This window comes from Schistocerca americana, chromosome 3 (genome assembly GCF_021461395.2).
Source record: "Schistocerca americana isolate TAMUIC-IGC-003095 chromosome 3, iqSchAmer2.1, whole genome shotgun sequence".
Classification (NCBI taxonomy): domain Eukaryota; kingdom Metazoa; phylum Arthropoda; class Insecta; order Orthoptera; family Acrididae; genus Schistocerca; species Schistocerca americana.
The window spans coordinates 934,598,192-934,622,097 of NC_060121.1; the positions used below are offsets into that span (position 1 = coordinate 934,598,192).

The 23,906-nt window shown below is 44.0% G+C and overlaps 1 pseudogene; it reads right to left on the reverse strand.

Annotated features, from left to right (window-relative positions):
* Nucleotides 1-11,330: 11,330 nt before the first annotated feature.
* On the reverse strand, nucleotides 11,331-11,448 carry LOC124607625 (annotated as a pseudogene).
* Between the last annotated feature and the right edge of the window lie 12,458 nt (nucleotides 11,449-23,906).

Consider the following 23,906-nt stretch of genomic DNA (forward strand, 5'->3'; position numbering starts at 1 on the left):
CAACTGTTCCAGTGGCCACAGTAAGGTCACGAGCAAGGCTACCTGGAGTAGTCCGTGGCCATCTGCGGGCACTGATGGTGAGGTATCGGTCTTGATGTGGTTCTGTACACTGTAGACGTCCCGTACTGTAGTGCCTGGACACGTTTCCTGTCTGCTGGAATCATTCCCACAATCTTGAGATCACACTTTGTGGCACACGAAGGGCCCGTGCTACGACCTGCTGTGTTTGACCAGCCTCCAGTCACCCTAGTATTCTACCCTCATAACGCCATCAATATGTGTTAGCCGGCTGTTGTGGCCGAGCGGTTCTAGGCGCTTCAGTCTGGAACCGCGCCACCACTGCGGTGGCAGGTTCGAAACCTGCCTCGGGCATGGATATGTCATGTCCTTAGTTAGTTAGGTTCAAGTAGGGACTGATGACCTCGGATGTTAAGTCCCGTAGTGCTCAGAGCCATTTTTGAATAGGTCTATGTGTTCTTTGAGCCATTTTCAACACACAGTCACCATTAGCACGTCTGAAAACGTCTGCACACTTACTAGCTGCACCGTACTCTGACATGCACCAACACACATCTGCGTATGCGGACTGCTGCCAGCGCCACCATGCGACGACCGCAGGTCAAATGCACCACATGGTCATACCCCGAGGTGATTTGAAACCGCAAACTGCTACCAGAGCGTTGATTCACCATGTATCAGCATTATCCTTAATTTTTGAGCATGAGTGTATGTTCAATGCGACGGCCTTACGCCAACTCACTGGAAGGACCTGTATGCCCGCTGGTAATCACGTTACTGGTCGACTTCGGAGCCAACATCGTGCCACATCAATGACCTCCACATCAACCATCATCTACGTACTGCTTCCCGTGGAGTACACGCTTCTTTGGGCTAAATAGATGGAAGTCGGAAGTTCCGAGATCCAGGCTATGGGTGGATGGGGAAGAGCAGTCCAATGAAGTTTTGTGAGCTCATATCGGGGGCGTGTATTTCTGTCAGGCCTTCTGTTGTCGTGGAGAAAGAGAAGTTCTTTCGGTTTCTTGTGGCGACGAACTCGCCAAGTATCCTGAGGGTAGTACAGTATATTGTGGAGTTGATCGTTGCACCATGAGGGAGGACATCAAACAGAATAACCCCTTCAAAGTTCCAGAAGACCGTCTCCGTGATATTAACGGATGAGGGCGCCACTCCGAACTTTCTCTTCAAGCAAAACTCCATTTATTGCCCTTTTTTGCAGTTCGAAATGATGAGCCCTTGTTTCATCGCTTGCGACAATGTTCGCGAAAAAATTGTCACGATGAGCCTCGTAATGCGCAAGCAATCCCGCACAGATGTTCTTCTGTTAGACGGTGAAGAGCCCAGCGGTCACACACCTTAGTAACTGGTGAACGAGTGTGCCAGCACTATCAACAGAGTCGTCCAGTTTTGCAGCGAGGTTTTTGATTGTGATCCATCGATGACCTCGAATGAAAGTGTCTGCACGTTCCAACATTGCAAGAGTCACAGCTGTATGCCGCCAGACAGTACATGTGCGAGCTCGGACAGGTTTGCGCGACCTTGTTGCGATGATGACTGACGCCTCGCCCAACGACTCACCTTGCTTTTGTTCAGTGCCACATCTCCGAAGACGTTAAGCAAGCGCCTACGAATACCTGCTATCCTCTAATTTTCCGCCAAAAGAAATTCAATGGTAGCTGTCTGCTTGGAAGGCACCTCCGCCAGAGACGCCATTTTGAAGGCTATGCACAGCGCCGCAACCAATCAGAACTTCATGAAACTGTAGATGCTGAAGCGGGAACATTTCGCGATGTCCCACAACAAATTCATCATTTTTTTCAACCGAAATTAGCCGAAAACAGAAATGTATTGCATTTCTTATTGAATGCCCCTGTAGTGTCCCTTAAACGATTTTTACGGACAGTGCGTGTTCTAACAACCCTACCATAACAAAGGTCAAAATTTAATAATGATTGTGGTGTTGCTCACGCTGCTAAATACTGCATTTTCGGGCAACAACAAAGTTATTATATGGCAGGTGTCATTAGAGCACAGTTAATAAAGTCATTTCATGTAATAATGAATAAACTAGACACTCATCTTTTCGTTTTTGCCACGCTGGTCTCGTTGTAAAATCATGGCTCAATCGTCGAAAATCTAGGTGGTGATGATTCCAAGCTCGGATGCAAAAAAGGCCTAGGTTTTATTCTGCTATATTCAAAAGTTTTGTAGATGCGCTTCACAAACCATTCTTGAAGATTAATCCTTTCAAAGTTAGCACACTAGTGATGTAAAAAAAATAATCAGCATCCGAATTTAAGTTACACTTCCTTTTTATTGGTTTTGTTGCAATATCACGTAACACACAAAACATCACTTCACAATACAAAACATACTTGAAAACATCTTCCTTACTGTTAAAGTTCACATTTTATAAACTGGCTACAATATGCGTCTTTCCAACATGACGTCCAAGACTTGACTTTCTCAAGGTCCGACTCTAACTCACTAACAATCGCTTACGTGCCCAAAAATCAGAGTTACAAGTACGTCAAAGATCATAGTACAAAAGAAAGAATACACATAAGAGTAATATCATTGCAACATAAACATATCGATGTATCAAAGTACCTCTACATTACTGAAATCAAATCTGAATGTTGTCTCAGAAATATCTTATCTACGTCACAGAAACACAGTGGAATATTGCTGGTATCGGAAGGTTCAGTTGAGGTGCCGTAAACGGTTACGTAATTCAAGTACCATTACAGTGTGCAATGAATATAAAAATAGTGAATAACATAAAATAAACAAGACATTTGTGAAGAACTATATTAGTAATATTTATGAAAGTCTTAACATAAATACTCTGATACGAAAAGGTCTTTATCGCTGATGATTAATATCATAGTGAAAAATATGCCTAAATCAAATATTGGTATCTTTGAGTAATTATATATATGATGGGCAGAGCAAATTTTTTTCTTCTGCTTCTTTTGTTCGTTAGAGATTTCAATGTTGGTATTGTTTTCTCTGCTAGACGATGTTAAGGTGTGTATGTGAAGTATTGCTTAAATTATATGTATAAAAATTGGGCGTGTTATTATTTCAAGGTAATATAAGCACCTCATCATCAATGTTTCACTTGCAGAGAAAGATTAATTAGTATTTTTCAGCTGCTACGACGCCCAAAAGCCGTTATCGCTGAGGGGCGACAATTGGCCGCCATTACGCGGCAGATTCAAATATTAAGTTGTTTTGCAGATTTCATTCATAGCAGTGGCTACTTTGAGTTTGAGGATTTCAGTAATTCGCATTTACAAGAGTTCAGATATTTTCAGCAATATCAATTAAGGCAGACCAGTGAACTCTGGCCTGGACTTCATTTCGTGAAATTATTAACTTCTAGGGAGCCTGGCGCTCATCTAAAATAAAATCAAGCATTTATTTGGCCTCCTACAAAGTATTAAGCTTATATTTGCCCCGACTACGTAATGAAAATAATTAAGGTTAAAGTCTCATCTTACATAGTTTAAAGTAAGGGACCAAAATACCTCTCGCACAATTCTACAGCCGGAAATCTTAACAATTTTTACAATTTTCTGAGCTACACTGCCGTCCATCAAATTACACCATGGAAGACGGTGAATAACGAATTGTGCTTGTATAAGGCAGTAGGGTGTATATTTGATTAAATTTACAGGAAATTTCTGAGTACACAGTGGTACTTCAGCAATAGCTCTAACCCAGCTAGGCACAGAGTCGACCAGTCTGGATAACAGATCCGGATATGTCGTTCCAAACAGCGCCAAAGCTGTGCCAGAGTTCTGCTGAGTGCTGGCGTGCCAGGCTCTCCGCAACGCGTGACCACATGTTTTCAGTGAGTGAGAGGTCTGCACAGCACTGGTAACAGGCGGCATTGCGTTACCGTGTTGAAAGATAACACCACTGAGACTTACATGATAATGGCAGGTATTGGAGCTAGAGGGTAGACCAATGTGACGCTCGATTTTCGCACAGAGATTCACGATTTTTTTCAGTAACAAACAAATGGCAAAACTGACTTTAGACCTCTCTTGTGCACCCGTAAGATTGTATTATGTATTTTTAAAGCAAAAAAAAAACTTGCACCCAGAGGACACTACATGACATCGACGAAAGGCCTTCGAGGAGTGAACACTACAATTTTCAACCCAGAACGAAAGTTGAAACACTGTTTTGAAACTGATGATATTGTGTAACTTAGTACGTATGAATATTTTAAAAAATTTTTTTAACAGAATAGCGGCACTCTGCAATAAAAGTCAATGTTTTCGACAGAAAGTTCATTATAAAAACGCTCACCAAAAATCGAAATTAAAATGTATCGCAAAAATCCTACGTACCACAGCTGAAAAAAAAAAAAACGTAGACTCACAAGTTACAGTAAAGTGTCACGTAAATTCTTGTGTACTTCATTATTTATAGCTTCCACCAGCTTAAAAAACGCTGTTTTGAAAAAACAGGCCCCTAAAGGTTCACTTTGTATTTTTTAATATTGAAACTGAACAAACGTTTATCCGGTATTGCCAGCGCCATACGGTTGGCCTTTTCTTCGCCGATGTCGAAACACTCTCATTCTGACGAATTTATATCGACCAAACTGGCTTCCGCTTACCAATCGAAGAGTTTTCTGTTTGGATGGGATTACTTTTCGAACCCTTTATGTCGGTATAAAAACGTTTGTTTGTCATTTTCAAGCACTCACGTATTCTGTTTGGATAAGTTACTTTTCGAACCCTGTATGTCGGTACAAAAACGTTTGTCATTTTCAAGCATTCACGTTTTGCCTCGTGTAAAAAACAAGAGAAATGACAAATTAAGCAGAAGCGAGACAAGCACGTGATTCTAGACTGTTTACCGTAAACGAATTGTGTTACGAAGAGAAATCTTGTTGAGAACAGTATTTTCGTTGATACTAAAGCTCTCTCTGATACTATCCGAAACGAACAGGACCCATACTCCACAGTCCGGAACTACGCGGCTGCTACGGTCGCCGTTTCGAATGCTGCCTCGGGCATGGGTGTGTGTGATGTCCTCAGGTTAGTTTACGTAGTTCTACGTCTAGGTGACTGATGACCTCAGATGTTAAGTCCCATAGTGCTTAGAGCCATTTGAACTCAACCTGTAACTGTTATAGTATTACTCGGGTCACATTCGAACTCTCGGAAGCACCAGACCACAATGCAGTAAATCGCACACTCCACATGAATGAATCTTAAACCTAGACTTTCTAAGGAACATCTGAAGCCAATAAAAATTAGTCTCAAAAAAATTTACCATGTTCTATCCTCTTAACACGCCGGAAATGCAGCGGCTGCTATTAAAATTACCATCTAAGTGAACCAGAGTTGGTTGTGTCGTGTACCCCGTGGCGCCTAATACGTTCACGCCAGTTGTTGACCCTGTGTACTGGTCGAGGTTGCGGCCAAGAGAGACCAAAAGCACCGGGGAAACACCCTCATGTACACAGGTCCCAGAAGGAGCTAAGGTACACGAAAAACACTGGTGACAGATCGTATCGTACACTGGTCAAAGCTGGGACTAAGGAACACCGAATGCACCCTCACATAGAGGGTGATTCCGTGGCGATGTTACAAACTTTCAGGGATGATGGAGAAGGGTAAATGTTTCAATCTGAGGTAAGGCACTCTGGTCCGGAAACGAGCGAGTCGAAAGTTATACCACTGACTGTGGACCTCTCCTACTGCAACCCCTTTGCTTTCCATATTTTGGGAGGAGGTAGAATCAACCGTAACAAGAAAAAAATATCTACTAAACATGGGCTCTAAAATGCATACTTAACACCTATGAGCACTTGTTCAGTAGAGGAGATGTTTCACAGTGACAAAGATCAACAAGTGTTCAAAGCTCTTGGCGAACACATTTTAGAGGCCATGTTTACTAGATAACGTTAACTTGTTTTTGGCCATGCCACCTCCTTCGAAAATATGGAAATCAAAGAGCTTGCAATAAAAGACGTCCTCTGTCATACGTACCAGAATGATTTTCACTTGTGACTTTCGACTCGGTCATTTTCGGACCAGGGTCCCTTACCTCAAATTGATGCATTAAACCCCAAACAAGTCCTTTTAGGTATACTCACCTTCATGGATACAATTATTGGAAACAATTTAAAAAGGCTGTGTGGTTACTGGAAAATAGTCGCTGGTTTTTGTCTGACCTTGTTTATTAACTGTCATGATACGTTTAGTGTTTAACCCATCATCTGATGACCTATTAGAAAAACACTAAAGTAACAGATACTTTTTGTTTATATGTTGTTGTTGTTGTGGTCTTCAGTCCTGAGACTGGTTTGATGCAGCTCTCCATGCTACTCCGTCCTGTGCAAGCTTCTTCATCTCCCAGTACTTACTGCAACCTACATCTTTCTGAATCCTTCTGAATTGGTCTCCCTCTAAGATTTTTACCCTCCACGCTGCCCTCCAATGCTAAATTTGTGACCCCTTTATATAAGTATGTAAAATTGTCAAGATACGACCAAATGAAATCTGTTACAATGCAATTTGCTGACTTTTACAAGAAATTTAGATTTCTGTAAAATTTGTAGCATAACATCTGTTATTTTTGTTTGTTCACAATAGGTCATCAAACGATGGGTTCAACACGAAACGCGTCATGACAGTTAATAAATATATACAGAGAAAACCAGCGACTGTTTTTAAGCAGCTTCACAGCCTTTTTAAATTCTTTTCAATAATTATACTGATACATTTATCCTTCTCCAACATCCCTAAAAGTTTCTAACACAAACGGACATCGCAAGCACTAAGGAAAAATGCACACATTTATGGTCACACATGGGACCAAGGAACATCAAAAGCACTTGGGAGATATCCTCGCATATACTAGCTTGTACTGGGACCAAGTCGAGTCCGGATGTGCTCAGAAGAACTGTGGGAAAGTGGTCTGGTGTGTCTGAGAAGCAACCACATGTTTATGGAGTCTTCCTCAAACCAACACGCCAGCGATCGCAGAGCACTATGGAAATTATACGGAGTACATAGATTAAGGCCACGGTAAGGTACTGGTACGGAGGATAAAATATTGGCAGTATGTCATTATAGAACACGTCGGTATTCGAAGAAGGAAGCAGTTGGTCAACTGTGATGTGGCTACAACCTTAGTAACCCACACTTTGATTAAGAAGAGGAACGATACATTCTGAAATCACGACGAATCGATCTCTGTGACAGGCGCAGCACCAGTAGACACATCTTCTGAGCACAAATTGACGAAGGACCTGCGAGTTATCTGCGTTGGGGGAAGCAGAGGGGGAGGGAGGATGAGTGGGTGGGTGGTAGGATAGCCTCTTGGCGATGATTCGATGTGGGAGATGACGAAGTCCCTTCTGCGTAGTCCCTTCTGTACCACTCTAAGAGGACGGCCCTGTCGACACTGCCCACATCTGAAATGTGGCCAGGTATCCGAGTATTCCTGGCGGCTCAGGATAAGGGAGTGGAAGACATCGATCTAAAACCTGTAGAAGAACAGGCCCAATTTCAAGCTCTAAATCCCAGGAAAGCAGGTGGTCCAGACCTGCTAACTAAACTGATACACGGAGGATGCCAAATCTTGTCGTTCATCATCTGATACGTCCTTTCAATCTCACCATCCGGACTGAAATCTTTCCGACGGTGTGGAAGCAAACTGAGGTAGTGAACATACGCAAGGCAGGGGCGTCGGTTGCTCGTTACAGAGTTACTGGTCTCTCAGCTTGCTGCCTGCACTGTCAAATCATTTGAGAGGCTTTACATGCACTCTCTTTGCCAAGCGGAAGCCGAAGTCTTGCTCCCTGATAAACAGTCTGGCTTCAGAAAATGAGGTTTCACTACCCATCAACTTCTGAAACACTGGAAGAACTAATTAAGTCTTGGGAACACTTCGAGGTGGTGGATAAGGCTCGATGTGGCACGAGAGACTCTTCTACAGATTCAAAATGCAGAGATCCCAGTGCCACAAGTGCGTCTCCTGAAATCCTACTTGTAAGGCAGGAACTTCCATGTCAAGGCACAGGATGGTCTGTCTGTAGGGCGCCGGATAGTAGCTGAAATCCGACTATGTTCGATGTTCGACCCCCTGCTGTTCATTCTATACACAGCGGCCTGCCAGCACGTTCAAGGTGCAACTTGTTATGCGGGCGGATGACAACGCTATTTACCTCTAGCCTGAGCAGCTAGCGCTGGTGTCGTGGCTCGGAAACGGAGGTTCATCTTGAACGCAGCGAAGTGCCAAGATCTCATCGTAACGAGGCAACCAGTCCATGTGGACTAGAGGCAGATGATGATGATAAATGCTCTATTTATAATTATCTATCGATCCCTCCAATTCTGAGTCGATTGCTCGTCATAACCTTTAGGGGTGATCTTCTCAAAATTGCGGGGGTGTTGACCCAAAATATCTTAGAGTCCTTCGTTTTAGGTTGTACACAAGCGACCTACCAAATTTGAGCCGAATCGGTTGGCCGTGTCTGAGGCCTTCCCCTTGTCAGTGAAATGAAATTTAAAAAGCTCTCATCGAGAAAGATCGAGGTAGTTTACACACTTGACTTGCTTCAAGCGATTTACTCCTGCGGTGAGGGCATGTTTACATCAGCAGCGTCGTGACCCTGGGTGCTAATGTACTGCACGTGATAATCAGTAGCGCCAAACACGAAAACTACTGCAGCCTAAAGCACGATGTGGGCTTTAGCGGGGTCGTTATAACACGTCACAGAACCCGTTTCACGACCTTGCTAATCCGTGCGCCACTCATTTGCTTGAGACGCGAAGGCAATACGTAGCAACGAACAAAAGTAAATTTTTTTCCAGCTAGTATTTCCTTGGTGGAATAAAGAAATGCCACACCGGAAACGTTTTGTTTCTACGCTGCTAATTTAGTGCTTTGTGCTGAAATTGTAAGTACAGGGTGCAGATTTGCGGTTTGTATTGCTTACAGCGGGAAAGATCACTCGCTGCTCAATAACCAGTTAAGTGTTGAAATATTTAGAAAGCAGTATTTTTAGAAGGCATAAGCGTTACATTATTTCATCACAGTTCACATGGGTCTCACACTGGGTATACAGTAATATAAAGTATTTACGTTCAGCTCTCAGTACTTTTTTTAAAGTTTTGTCCTCCGTCTTTTCCTGTCTTGTGCGAATCTTTTTATTTACGTTTTCAATACACCCAGTACCTGCTATAATTTGTTCTGCACATTCTAGTCTTTTACTGCACCTATGATTTTCTTCCTATGTTACCAAATTAATTAATTCTGGATACCGTAGCAGAGGTCACACTGACCTGTTCATTCTTCTGGTGTGTTCCAAAGACTTCTTTCTTCACCTACCCTTTTTAGTACTTCTTCATTTCGTACTTCATCTGTCCACTTAATTTTCAACATTCTTGTACGAGGGTCACTCCAAAAGAAATGCACGCTATTTTTTTTTTAATCCATCTTTTATTCTACATGTTTGAAAGTTTTACAGTGTGTAGATACATCCTTTAGAAACGATATTTTCATTTCTCCACATAATTTCCATCCCTCTCAACTGCCTTACGCTATCTTGGAACCAGCGCCTGTATGCCCGCATGGTAAGATTCTGGACCAACCTGTTGGAGCCACTGTTTGGCAGCGTGCACAAGGGAGTCATCATCTTCAAACCTTGTTCCACGAAGAGAGTCTTTCAGTTTCCCAAAGAGATGATAGTCACATGGAGCCAGGTCAGGACTGTAAGGCGGGTGTTTCAGTGTTGTCCATCCGAGTTTTGTAATCGCTTCCATGCTTTTTTGACTGACATGTGGCCGTGCATTGTCGCGCAACAGCAAAAGATCCTGCTTTTGCCGATGTGGTCGAACACGACTCAGTCGAGCTTGAAGTTTCTTCAGTGTCGTCACATATGCATCAGAATTTATGGTGGTTCCACTTGGCATGATGTCCACAAGCAAGAGTCCTTCGGAATCGAAAAGCACAACAGCCATAATTTTTCCAGCAGAAGGTGTGGTTTTGAATTTTTTTTTCTTGGGTGAATTTGCATGATGTCACTCCATTGATTGCCTCTTCGTCTCTGGTAAAAAATGATGGAGCCATGTTTCATCACCTGTCACAATTCTTCCAAGAAATTCATCTCCACTATTCTAGTACTGTTCCTAAAGTTCGCTGCATTCCGTTTTTATTGTTTCTTTGTGAGCCACTGTCAACATCCTGGGAACCCACCCGGTACAAACCTTTTTAACGTCAGCACTTTCAGTATCCTGCAAACACTTCCTTCCCCTATCCCGACGTAGCGTGAAAATTCGTTCACTGTGATGCGTCTGTCAGCAGTCACCGTTTCGTTAACTCTCTGCACATTGTCTGGTTTGTGTGCAGTACGTGGCGTGCCGCTGCGAGGACAATCCTCAATATTGCCGTGTTGCCGTGCCCGCTTTCATCACGTAACCTGTTTGCCCACCGACTAACTGTACTGCGATCGACAGCATCTCCGTACACCTTTTTCAACCTCTTGTGGATGTTTCCCACTGTCTCGTTTTCACAGCACAGGAATTCTATGACAGCACGTTGCTTCTGACGAAGGTCAAGTGTAGCAGCCATCTTGAAGACATGCTGTGACGGCGCCACTCACGGGAATAGGTTCAACTAAGTTTGAAAACAAGCGGGGAGGATGTATCTACACACTATAAAACTTTCACACATGCAGAATGAAAACTGTATTTTTACAAAAATAGTGTGCATTTCTTTTGTAGTGACCCTCGTATAATACCACGTTTCAAATATCTCCGTTTCCACCTACTCAGGGTTTCCAATGACCCAAGCTCCATTTCCATACGTAGAATGCTGTACTCTGTACGTAGACATCGACACAGGCACTGGACGCATATTAGCGAGGTGTAGATTTTGAAGACTCGTCTGACTATTCTGCTTTAGGTTTCCCTTCAGTTCCGCGAACCATTTAAGATGAATGCTGGGAATATTCTTACAGAAAGGGCACGACCAACCGCTTTTTCCACCTTTTCCAATTGGGCTTACTGCTGAGCGCCTCATCCCCTAGGTACCGACAGGATATTGAGGCTCTAACTTTTCTTTCTTACTATAAAGCACTCCGTCTTGGGGCCACGAGTGGCCTACCGGGACCACCCGACCGCCGTGTTATCCCCAGTGGAGGATGCGGATAGGAGGGGCGTGGGGTCAGCACACCGCTCTCCCGGTCGTTATGATGGCATTCTTGACCGAAGCCGCTACTGTTCGGTCGAGTAGCTCCTCAATTGGCATCACGAGGCTGAGTGCACCCCGAAAAATGGCAACAGCGCATGGCGGCCTGGAGGGTCACCCATCCAAGTGCAGACCACACCCGACAGCGCTTAACTTCGGTGATCAGACGGGAACCGGTGTAGCCACTGCGGCAAGGCCGCTACCTTTATTTTTTACAATGCAGTCGGAAACCGTCACTGTGCTTTAGCTTAACTGCTGGCAACGATGTTTTGCACGCGGCAGTGACTCGCTGATAAGAATCGGGCAAAGATTGTCAGCGCAAGTTTCGCTGGAAGTTACTTAACAAATATTCCGTACTTGACAACTGGCGCCAGTCTGGCCGTGATAAGATGATGGAATGGCTGATAAAATTATCTCGAGTAGTGAGTGGACAAGGAGAAGAATTCTGTCACGTTGAACAGCGATAAGAGGCAGCTGAGCATCTACACCTATAGCTAAATTAAAGTGCTCCACGCCGCGTTTTTCTGTCTGTGTGAAGGCAAAATCTGACGATCTACTGTCGGGATTTTAATGCGGTTTTCATTAAAAGGTGGACTGATTAGTGAGGAATGTTTGTGTATATAATCTACGCATTATCGTGATGTCAGGCAAGTCGCAAAGCCGTAGATACTTAGTGCTAACCACGCGGAACCATGACGGGTCGTAAGTTTAAGCACGAAACGTGAGAATGTTAGCACATGTATTTTCCGAAAACTTGTTCTGTGAATACACCTGCCTGTATAACAGAGTTTAATGTTTACTAGTATGAAACAGAGACCATAACTTCTGTGAATTGTATGGAACTGAGTGGTCAACTGTGAGAAAATTGTAAAGAACTAGAGAATCGTAGTGTTACAGAAGTGGTTTTACAGAAGGATAGTGAAAATTAAGTGGACTGACGTGATAGAAATTGAAGTGGCTCTCTGCAGAACTGAAGAGGGAAAGAATATGTGGAAAGCAGTTACTAGAGGTCGCGGCGAGATGACGGGACATGGATTAAGACATCGGGGAGTAACTTCCAGGGAACTGGAGGAACCATAGGGGACAAACATTACAGGGGAAGAAAAAAGTTTATAAAACAGGTATCTGGGAGCCTTAGGTGAAGTACTACACTCCTGGAAATTGAAATAAGAACACCGTGAATTCATTGTCCCAGGAAGGGGAAACTTTATTGACACATTCCTGGGGTCAGATACATCACATGATCACACTGACAGACCCACAGGCACATAGACACAGGCAACAGAGCATGCACAATGTCGGCACTAGTACAGTGTATATCCACCTTTCGCAGCAATGCAGGCTGCTATTCTCCCATGGAGACGATCGTAGAGATGCTGGATGTAGTCCTGTGGAACGGCTTGCCATGCCATTTCCACCTGGCGCCTCAGTTGGACCAGTGTTCGTGCTGGACGTGCAGACCGCGTGAGACGGCGCTTCATCCAGTCCCAAACATGCTCAATGGGGGACAGATCCGGAGATCTTGCTGGCCAGGGTAGTTGACTTACACCTTCTAGAGCACGTTGGGTGGCACGGGATACATGCGGACGTGCATTGTCCTGTTGGAACAGCAAGTTCCCTTGCCGGTCTAGGAATGGTAGAACGATGGGTTCGATGACGGTTTGGATGTACCGTGCACTATTCAGTGTCCCCTCGACGATCACCAGTGGTGTACGGCCAGTGTAGGAGATCGCTCCCCACACCATGATGCCGGGTGTTGGCCCTGTGTGCCTCGGTCGTATGCAGTCCTGATTGTGGCGCTCACCTGCACGGCGCCAAACACGCATACGACCATCATTGGCACCAAGGCAGAAGCGACTCTCATCGCTGAAGTCGACACGTCTCCATTCGTCCCTCCATTCACGCCTGTCGCGACACCACTGGAGGCGGGCTGCACGATGTTGGGGCGTGAGCGGAAGACGGCCTAACGGTGTGCGGGACCGTAGCCCAGCTTCATGGAGACGGTTGCGAATGGTCCTCGCCGATACCCCAGGAGCAACAGTGTCCCTAATTTGCTGGGAAGTGGCGGTGCGGTCCCCTACGGCACTGCGTAGGATCCTACGGTCTTGGCGTGCATCCGTGCGTCGCTGCGGTCCGGTCCCAGGTCGACGGGCACGTGCACCTTCCGCCGACCACTGGCGACAACATCGATGTACTGTGGAGACCTCACGCCCCACGTGTTGAGCAATTCGGCGGTACGTCCACCCGGCCTCCCGCATGCCCACTATACGCCCTCGCTCAAAGTCCGTCAACTGCGCATACGGTTCACGTCCACGCTGTCGCGGCATGCTACCAGTGTTAAAGACTGCGATGGAGCTCCGTATGCCACGGCAAACTGGCTGACACTGACGGCGGCGGTGCACAAATGCTGCGCAGCTAGCGCCATTCGACGGCCAACACCGCGGTTCCTGGTGTGTCCGCTGTGCCGTGCGTGTGATCATTGCTTGTACAGCCCTCTCGCAGTGTCCGGAGCAATTATGGTGGGTCTGACACACCGGTGTCAATGTGTTCCTTTTTCCATTTCCAGGAGTGTACTTTAAGATGAAGACGCACATGCAGGACATAGTCTTGGGGAGCATAAAACAGGTCAGAAGACTAATATTTAACAGGAAAAGGGAAGGAGAAAAGCCGTAGTGTAAGGTATTCAGTTACATATTGCCAAGATAATATTTCATACTTCTTGAGACACTTCAAGGCAAATATCGAAAGCCAAGAAGCAGAGAGAGATAATCTCAAAGATCTCCCGGCTATAATGAATTTGTCACAAGACATGGAGTCTTGAGACAAACCCCCGCCGATAAAACTATGCTGCTACATCCATTTTTGTAGAGCTGGCTTACTCCACGAAAGAAGTGGTTAGGCATGTTTGAACGTAGAACGTATTTAAAAGAAGAATATGGGAGCTGATATTTACTTGTTCTATCTGACAACTCATATCAATGAGCCTACGACACTGTAATTGAAAACTGCAAGAGAAATAACACTTTTAAAAAAAGATCGCAAAGTTCCATGTTCGAAAATGCGCAAAAGAAAACATCGCATTACAATTCCTTTCAGTATTTCAATTCTTTTCAGTACTTACATTCTTTGCAATAGTACTCAGGTGAATCAAAAATATTATTCATCAGAGTTATATTACGATTAATTTTTTTGGTTCTTTTCTACATGAAAACAAAAGATTTTTGAAGCGAATTATAACAATCGTAGTTTATTTATCGAAAGACGATACACATACCTCAAAATGTTAATCTTCCCACGGACAACGGCAGAATGGGGAGTGTAAAATGATCGCGTATATTATGTTTCTCGTAATGTAGCCAGCGAAAGAGAAGGGCGAGAAACGATTTTTAAACTGCGTGCTCATAGCGGCTTTGGACTCTTATGCTGCCGAGACCAAAGATCACTAAAACCACAAAATATTTTTTTTTTTTTTTGAGAGAATACATAACTTTTTAATTTCACAAAGGGAAGTTGGTGATATATTCATATGTTGTATAAAACGTTCTCGCACTTCTTCCGGTGTCAGTTCAGGGTAAAATCTTCAACCTCAGGCGATTACCTCCGCCGTCTTCGTCAGGAGCAATTGACAATCAAAACGGGTGCTGTTGTGGCCTTATATATCCAATATTCGGCCGTCTATGGGTTATATAACGCCACTATAGCACCCGTTTTGATTGTCAATTGCTCCTGATGAAGACGATGGCGGTAATCGTCTGAGGTTGGAAGTTTTACCCTGAACTGACCCCGGAAGAAGTCCGAGAATGTGTTCTACAATAGTGCCGGTGGGAGAGACTTCGTTCCCACTATACATTCATATGACTGACCTTTATGAGAGTTGCTTTATCAACATACTGCTGTGATTTTCCTCTTGAACTGTTTGCCCCTACTCGTTATACTATATTTAAGAAATGTTTATTAAATATATTTGCTACCTGTGGCTCATCATTTGTAGCCCTTCCGTTCAGTTCAAAAGTGATATTATCCTGTTCTGTAACTTCTTGTCTTGTTTGTCGTTTCACTACATCCCACACAGCCTTAAGTCTGTTGTCGAAATTACTAATTTCTGACATCATGTGCACGTTCCTTGGTTTCTTAACAACTTTTCTCAGTAATGTTGTCAGCGATAAACGACACATGGCAAGTTGATGTTTCACGCCAGCTGTCTCCGACCGTCCGTAGTGACACACTGGCTGTAACCTCTACCAGGATTCAAATTCATCAAAGCCGGTTGAACAGTCCTTCGACGATCTCGCAGTGCAAGACCCCCGCCTACTCTTCTTGCCACGCTGTCCTGAATCCATCTCGTCTCCTTTTATCTTCAGTCACTGAACTGAAACCGACTGTCTGGGCGATCTGTCGGTATGATGCCCCCACGTCCCTCATGCCAACGATTCGATGTGTGCTCTCCTTAAATCGCTTACGACAACGGCCGGGAAAGGATGCGACTGTTTTTCTTCTACATATTTCCCCAGTACGAGCTTGGACTCAGTCTCCACTGTTCTCGCTTTCGTCTTCCTTGATTTTCTGACGTTAGCTATCACAGCTGCAGAAGGTGGACTTACATACACTACTGGCATTGAGTGACGGTGTGTCTCCTTCGCTATCGGCACTCGTTTTTGACTTTATGCAGATTCAGAAAACCATTTTCATAAAGGGGGTTACTGGCTTGAAGAAAAACCCAGAAGCCTGACGTACGAGAGTTAAAAAAGTCAGGTTGGACGAGCAGTTACTCTGCTTTCAAGAAAAATTATTTTAAAAATCTATCCAGTTTGTTTAGTCTAGTGGATAGCAAACGCATGATGCCCGTGTTCGCTTTTCAGCGAATCTACATCGGCTTTGAGTCGTTCGTTGAAGACGTGTTCAAAAAATCTATGGTCGTGATATTAACCACATTCCTCCGTAAGAGTGAACAACCTACAACGATTCTACACCGTGCCTGGGTCTCTTTGCAATCAACTCTCTCAGTTGGGACAATCTGTACAGTGAAGATGTGTCGTGAACAGAACGTACTAGACAAGATGATTGGTTCATTTACTTGAGAGCGTCTGGAAGCCCTGACCTGGAAACACTTGCTCCTGGGAATTCCCCAGCAGTGCGCGTACACTTGCCGGGAGACATCGCTGGCTTTCCACTCGGGGCGAGTTGATGCTCACGCAAAGGAACAGCTATGACGGATTCCATCCGTAGCGAAAGTCCAACTTTCTACGAGCTCTGCGTACTGTAACACACGTCCGGGAGCTATACGGAAAAGAGCTTTTGAATAAGAATCCACATCCGAAGCCATCTCGGTAAAGGGTCTCTAACGAAACACTTTCGTTTCAAGGCACCACATTAAAATTCGCAAAGGCTGCGCCGGACGTCAACTCGTTTTACATGTCGATTACTGCTGAATACTCTAAATTGACCTGCTCAGTCAATTTTGCCTTATCCCACATGCTATTATCTTTTCACGTTTCCTTTTATTGTAAAGTTCTAATACAGACCAGTATACAATGCATTCACTCCTAAAGGACGTACGGAAGGTAGAAGGAATGAACCGTTCTCAGCCTCTCTGAAGGAATCGTTCTTGACAATTACCTTAAGTGACTGAGACCAGCACAAAGCTTGCCAGTTTCTAATTTCAGTACTGCTCCTCTCTATTAAGGGGGGTAGGGCGTCAAACGGGCCGACTTGGAGCAGGAGAGGCATCACAGGACATTGTAATTTCCACTGTCTATACTTTTACAACTAAATTCATAAAACTTTGTCAGCATGACCAGGAAGGAGTCAGGATTCACACTTGTAGCAGCGGAAGTTCAAAAACACAACAAAATAATTTTTTTTTTTTACATGTGAAATTTTATCATTTTTTCACTTACTATCGGCTGCATTTGTTGCTGTACGTACACTTTCCTTCATAAGTAAGAGAGACTGTTCGATGAATTTTGCACAGCATACAAACCATACTTACAGGTGTCTGAAACTCTAGAATCTATTTAATTTATGAAAAATGAATGAGCTGTTACGTTTTAAACTTTATGTTTAGAAAAAAATCAAATTTTGTAGTTAACTATCTCAATTTTTACCACAGTTTTTGGTAGATTTGGAAAATTCTAGAGTTTCATTCACCTGTAAGTATGGTTTGTATGCTGTGCAAAATTCATCAAATAATCTCTCTTACTGCCGGCCGGAGTGGCCGAGCGGTTCTAGGCGCTACAGTCTGGAACCGCGTGACCGCTACGGTCGCAGGTTCGAATCCTGCCTTGTGCATGGATGTGTGTGATGTCCTTAGGTTAGTTAGGTTTAAGTAGTTCTATGTTCTAGGGGACTGATGACCTTAGAAGGTAAGTCCCATAGTGCTCAGAGCCATTCATTCTCTCTTACTTGTGAAGAAAAATGTACGTATAGCAACAAATGCAGCCAACAGTAAGTGAAAAAATGATGAAATTTCATATCTAAAAAAAAATTAATTTAGTTATGTTTTTGCAGTTCCACTCCTATGAGTGTGAATCCTGAATCCTTCCTGGTCATGGTGACAAAGTTTTATGGATTTATTTGTGAAAGTGTAGACAGTAGAAAATAAAATGTCATGTGGTGCCTCTCCTGCTCCAAGTCGTCCCGTTGTACGTCCTACCCCCCCTAAGAAAGAAAATTTGTCTTGCGTTCAAAAAATGGTTCAAGTGGCTGCGAGCACTATGGGACTCCACTTCTGAGGTCATCAGTCCCCTAGAACTTAGAACTACTTAAACCTAACTAACCTACGGACATCACACACATCCATGCCCGAGGCAGGATTCGAACCTGCGACCGTAGCGGTCTCGCGGTTCCAGACTGTAGCGCCTAGAACCGCACGCTTGTCTTGTGTCCTGCCGGCATAGGTCACATTATAGACGCAGCACTATCTCGGATTGACTGAAGGACGGGGTAGAAAACCGGCCTTATCTTTCCAGAGAAACCATCTGCACTTACTTAATTATTCTGGCTGCTATGGGGGCATAGGGTATCTCTGTCTTTGGCCATTTCCCTCAGTTCCACCCATGTCTTGCCAACTCTCTGCCCCCTTTCCCCCTCCCTCGCTACCACTATTGTCTTCTATGTACATATCTCGCTCTGCCTCTCTGCTTTGTTTCACTCCAATGCCTTATTCACAATTCCTCCGTCTGTCTCTCTTAATGTGTGCCTCAGATACCTTCACTTCCTCTCACGTATCTGGTTTTATACCTTACGACCCGTCTACATCTACATCTACATCTACATCCATACTCCGCAAGCCACCTGACGGTGTGTGGCGGAGGGTACCCTGAGTACCTCAATCGGTTCTCCCTTCTATTCCAGTCTCGTATTGTTCGTGGAAAGAAGGATTGTCGGTATGCCTCTGCGTGGGCTCTAATCTCTCTGATTTTATCCTCATGGTCTCTTCGCGAGATATACGTAGGAGGGAGCAATATACTACTTGACTCTTCGGTGAAGGTATGTTCTCGAAACTTTAACAAAAGCCCGTACCGAGCTACTGAGCGTCTCTCCTGCAGAGTCTTCCACTGGAGTTTATCTATCATCTCCGTAACGCTTTCGCGATTACTAAATGATCCTGTAACAAAGCGCGCTGCTCTCCGTTGGATCTTCTCTATCTCTTCTATCAACCCTACCTGGTACGGATCCCACAGTGCTGAGCAGTATTCAAGCAGTGGGCGAACAAGCGTACTGTAACCTACTTCCTTTGTTTTCGGATTGCATTTCCTTAGGATTCTTCCAGTGAATCTCAGTCTGGCATCTGCTTTACCGACGATCAACTTTATATGATCATTCCATTTAGATCACTCCTAATGCGTACTCCCAGATAATTTATGGAATTAACTGCTTCCAGTTGCTGACCTGCTATTTTGTAGCTAAATTATAAAGGATCTATCTTTATATGTATTCGCAGCACATTACACTTGTCTACATTGAGATTCAATTGCCATTCCCTGCTGCATTTCAGTAGAATTTTCCATTGTTACAACCTCTCGATACACCACAGCATCATCTGCAAAAAGCCTCAGTGAACTTCCGATGTTATCCACAAGGTCATTTATGTATATTGTGAATAGCAACGGTCCTACGACACTCCCCTGCGGCACTCCTGAAATCACTCTTACTTCGGAAGACTTCTCTCCATTGAGAATGACATGCTGCGTTCTGTTATCTAGGAACTCCTCAATCCAATCACACAATTGGTCTGATAGTCCATATGCTCTTAATTTGTTCGTTAAACGACTTTGGGGAACTGTATCGAACGCCTTGCGGAAGTCAAGAAACACGGCATCTACCTGGGAACCCGTGTCTATGGCCCTCTGAGTCTCGTGGACGAATAGCGCGAGCTGGGTTTTACACGATCGTCTTTTTCGAAACCCATGCTGATTCCCACAGAGCAGATTTCTAGTCTCCAGAAAAGTCATTGTACTCGAACATAATACGTGTTCCAAAATTATACAACTGATCGACGTTAGAGATATAGGTCTATAGTTCTGCACATCTGTTCGACGTCCCTTCTTGAAAACGGGTGCTAAAGCAACGTCACCAGGCGAACAATGACTACCAACCAGACAAACGCACGGTGCATGTAGTAGTGACGCTTGCTGTCCGTGTTGAAATATGGCTTCCCGGCTGAGACACAAGTTGAAAATATGGTCACTATTTTTTATTTACTTAAATTTGCCATATTTCGTGACAGTACCTTTTCCGTTAGACGTTTGCAAGGCGATATTAGTCTTGGCTTCAGTCGTCTAAGTATGATTCCACAATGCATCGTTGTCGGCTGCAGAAAAGACGTGGTTCAACGTGTTTCTCTCATTTTGGTGTTTCAAATACAGTTTCTTCAAATGTAGTTTCTTCTTTTTAGTTAATACAAAAATAATAGTAACATAATTCAAAATTATTTATGACGGCGACCTTCACATTGTTCTTCCGTCAACACACACCAAGAGTTAGCTGCCGACTGACTATAGTCAAAGACGACTCCAACGTCAAAGATATTTTGCACAATTCACAAGTTTCCACTTGTAATCAGTCTCTTTGCTATTCTTCGATACATTTTCTAATAGTAATCGATATGCTTTTACTCTCAAAAACAGAAGTAAATTAACATATAATAATACAAATTATAATAAATTCTGACAAAAATATAAGAAAACATTTACAATTCGGTATCGACAAATACGGTAAAAAAAATAACATCTCCCAGATCCATTACAGTGTGTAGAATGGGGAAGGCGCACGATCTATCTGAGTTTGACCGAGGACAGACTGTTATGGCCGGAGTCTCGGCACGAGCGTTTCGTAAGCTGTAATACTTTTCGTACGTTCGAGGAGTGCTTTGGTGAGTGTCTCCAACACTTGGCGAAACAAAGTTGTAATCACGTTCAGACGTCGTGGAATTGGGCAGCCACGCCTCATAATAAATGTCAGACGTTGTAGGCTGCGCAGACTGGTAAAATAGGACAGGCCGCAACCTGTGGCGGAGCTAACATCAGACTTCAATTCCGGGAACAGTACAAGTGTGTCTGAATACACAGCGCATAACGATGATCAAATGGTTAAAATGGCTCTGAGCACTATGGGACTCAACTTCTGAGGTCATTAGTCCCCTAGAACTTAGAACTAATTAAACCTAACTAACCTAAGGACATCACATACATCCATGCCCGAGGCAGGATTCGAACCTGCGATCGTAGCGGTCTTGCGGTTCCAGACTGCAGCGCCTTCAACCGCACGGCCACGTCGGCCGGGATAATGATGATCCTCTGCAGCCGACGACCCATGCATCTCGTAAACGACTCGCAGTTGAATCCTGCAACAAAAACACTGAGCCGGCTGTAGTCGAGCGGTCCTAGGGCTTCAGTCCGGAACCGCGCTGCTGCTACGGTCGCTGGTTCGAATCCTGTCTAGGGCATGGATGTCTGTGATGTCGTTAGGTTAGTTAGGTTTAAGTAATTCTAAGTATAGGGGACTGATGACCGCGCTGTTGCTACGGTCGCAGGTTCGAATCCTGTCTAGGGCATGGATGTCTGTGATGTCCTTAGGTTAGTTAGGTTTAAGTAGTTCTAAGTATAGGGGACTGATGACTGCAGATGTTAAGTCCCATAGTGCTTAGAGGCAAAAACACTGACATTCTAATCTACCCCACTTCAGTGTGTTAATGACAATAGGCATTGTTCCATTTAAAGAGTTTATATTCGCACAAAAAAATTTATTTTCTATTTGATATTATAATCTGTTGAAATGTTCAAAAGTGTGTGGATTCCTAAGGGACCAAACTGCTGAGGTCATCGGTTCCTAGACTACCACACTACTTACACTAACTTAAACTAACTCACGCTGAGAACAACACACACACCCGTGCCCGAGGGAGGTCTCGAACATGCGGCGAGAGAGGCCGCGCAATCCGTGACATGGCGCTTCAAACCGCGTTGCCACTCCACTACAATCTGTTGATTGGCTAACAGTACAACCCCCTGACTACCAATCTATTTTGTGAAAACGACACATCAATAGCACTTTCCATTTCCTCCATATCTGGGGTGCAAGTTTTAGATGATTCACGCTGTATTCATTTAACCCTATGTCTTCCATTTGCGCAATGTAAGCACCCCCTACTCTTGACTATGTTTATGAAGCCGTGGTCAGACTGAGCAACAGAATATTTGTTGGGTCAAAGTTATGTACAAAAGAGGCACATTTTCGGGGCATTTTTCTGAAGACAACATTTGTATGCGCTAAGAAGATTAGGAAAGAAAAAACAGTTTGGCACTGTATCGAGTGCGACTGATCGATTGTGACCATCTCTGCAAATTATCGTCAGCCAACATGAATTGCAGCTTCCGCTAGATGGTGTGGCGGTGGCGCTACAAAGATATTACGATTCCTTGTTGCCGGCTTAAAGAAGGTCGCTTCCAGTCTTGGTCGGCAGTGAGATACATGCTTAGGCCCAAGAAAAGACAGTTACTCTGTGGGTAGTGCATGTTCATATGTTCAGCGGTGCCGTAGTGACATCGCCTGCCTACAAGTTGCATGGTGGTTATCTTAACTGGAGTTGCCACAATTCTGTCAGTCGTGGTGACAAAGTCTACTGACTACTACCGTGGAGGGTTAATAGTTTCTAACTACAGTACAGAACCGCGTCTCCGCCATTATTTGATGACTTCAGTGTGGTGTACTGGAGCGAATCATGTTCCGTTCGGCGCAGGTCGTACCTGGCTCTGTGTGTGCGTTTTACATTCTGTAGCGTGTCGGCCATTGTAGATGGTCACAGGGTGTGTGAGCTAATCTAAGCCTGTTGGCGAAATCATTCGGCTGAACTCATAAAGGTGAGCATCGTCTGTGTTCAACAGTTTGGCGTGTAATAGTATATTCAAACGACAATGCTCCAGCCACTATATTCTGCTAGATACTTGTTTCAAGTTTTTTAAAGAGTTATGTTGTTTTTTATTGTTAAACCGTTAGTCATATTATTATGAGTTTTACTGCAAGTGGTTAGGAGGAACTGCACTTGTGCAGTCATCAGCTTTTCAAATGGTTCAAATGGCTCTGAGCACTTTGGGACTTAACTTCTGAGGTCATCACTCCCCCAGAACTTAGAAATACTTAAACCTAACTAACCTAAGGACATCACACACATCCATGCCCGAGGTAGGATTCAAACCTGCGACCGTAGCGGTCGCGCGGTTCCAGACTGTAGCGCCTAGAACCCTTCGGTCACCCCGGGCGGCCATCAGCTTTTACGCTACCTGTTGTGTTTTATAAAATAGTATCATGTGCTCAGTTATCACTTAGTCGCTCTAGTTTATTGTAATTGCTTGAAACATTTCTGGTAGTGAACTATTGTACCGTCATCAACTTTTGCGCTAACTGTTGTGCTTTATGAAACAGTTCTGAGTGACCAGTTTTTTCATTAGTTTCATTGTAACTGCTTTTCTGTTACTGAACTAGGAATGTTTGAAAACCCTAATGTTTTAAGCTTTTGTTCCGATTGTCAGTGACATCCTGATTGGAGTAGTTACATTAAGCGAAATGAAAATTTTTTGAGAGTTGTGGTAAGGTCTTATGGGACCAAACTGCTAAGGTCTTCGGTCCCTAACCCTACACACTACTTAATCTAACTTAAACTAACTGACGCTCTATGGACAATATACACACCCATGCCCGAGGGAGGACTCGAACCTCCGACGGGGACAGCTTCACGGATCGTGATAAGGCGCCTGAGACCGCGCGGCTACCCCTCGCGGCAAGAGAAATCACTTTTCTGCTTGGATAATTAGTCGATCAATTTAGAGTCAGGATGGTTTTGATCGGCGTTTGCTTGAAGTAATAAGTAGTATCTTGGGACCCTTTTACAGTATAATCTTTCCACTGAACTGTCTTCCTAACTGCTATGATGAAACTGTTAAAACTAATATTATCCGAGAATTCAAATTAACTTCTTTCCTGCTATGATTACTGATTTCATTTCCTGTGACAGCTTGGTAAAGCTGATTCAGTTTATGTAAACGATTAACAGGTTAATTATTTTTCTACTACTTCTGAAGTGTTTATAAAACAAAATTTGAAATAAAGGTTTGTCAGATTCGTGTTAATTAGTTTTTTTTTTTTTTTTTTGGGGCCTTTTACCT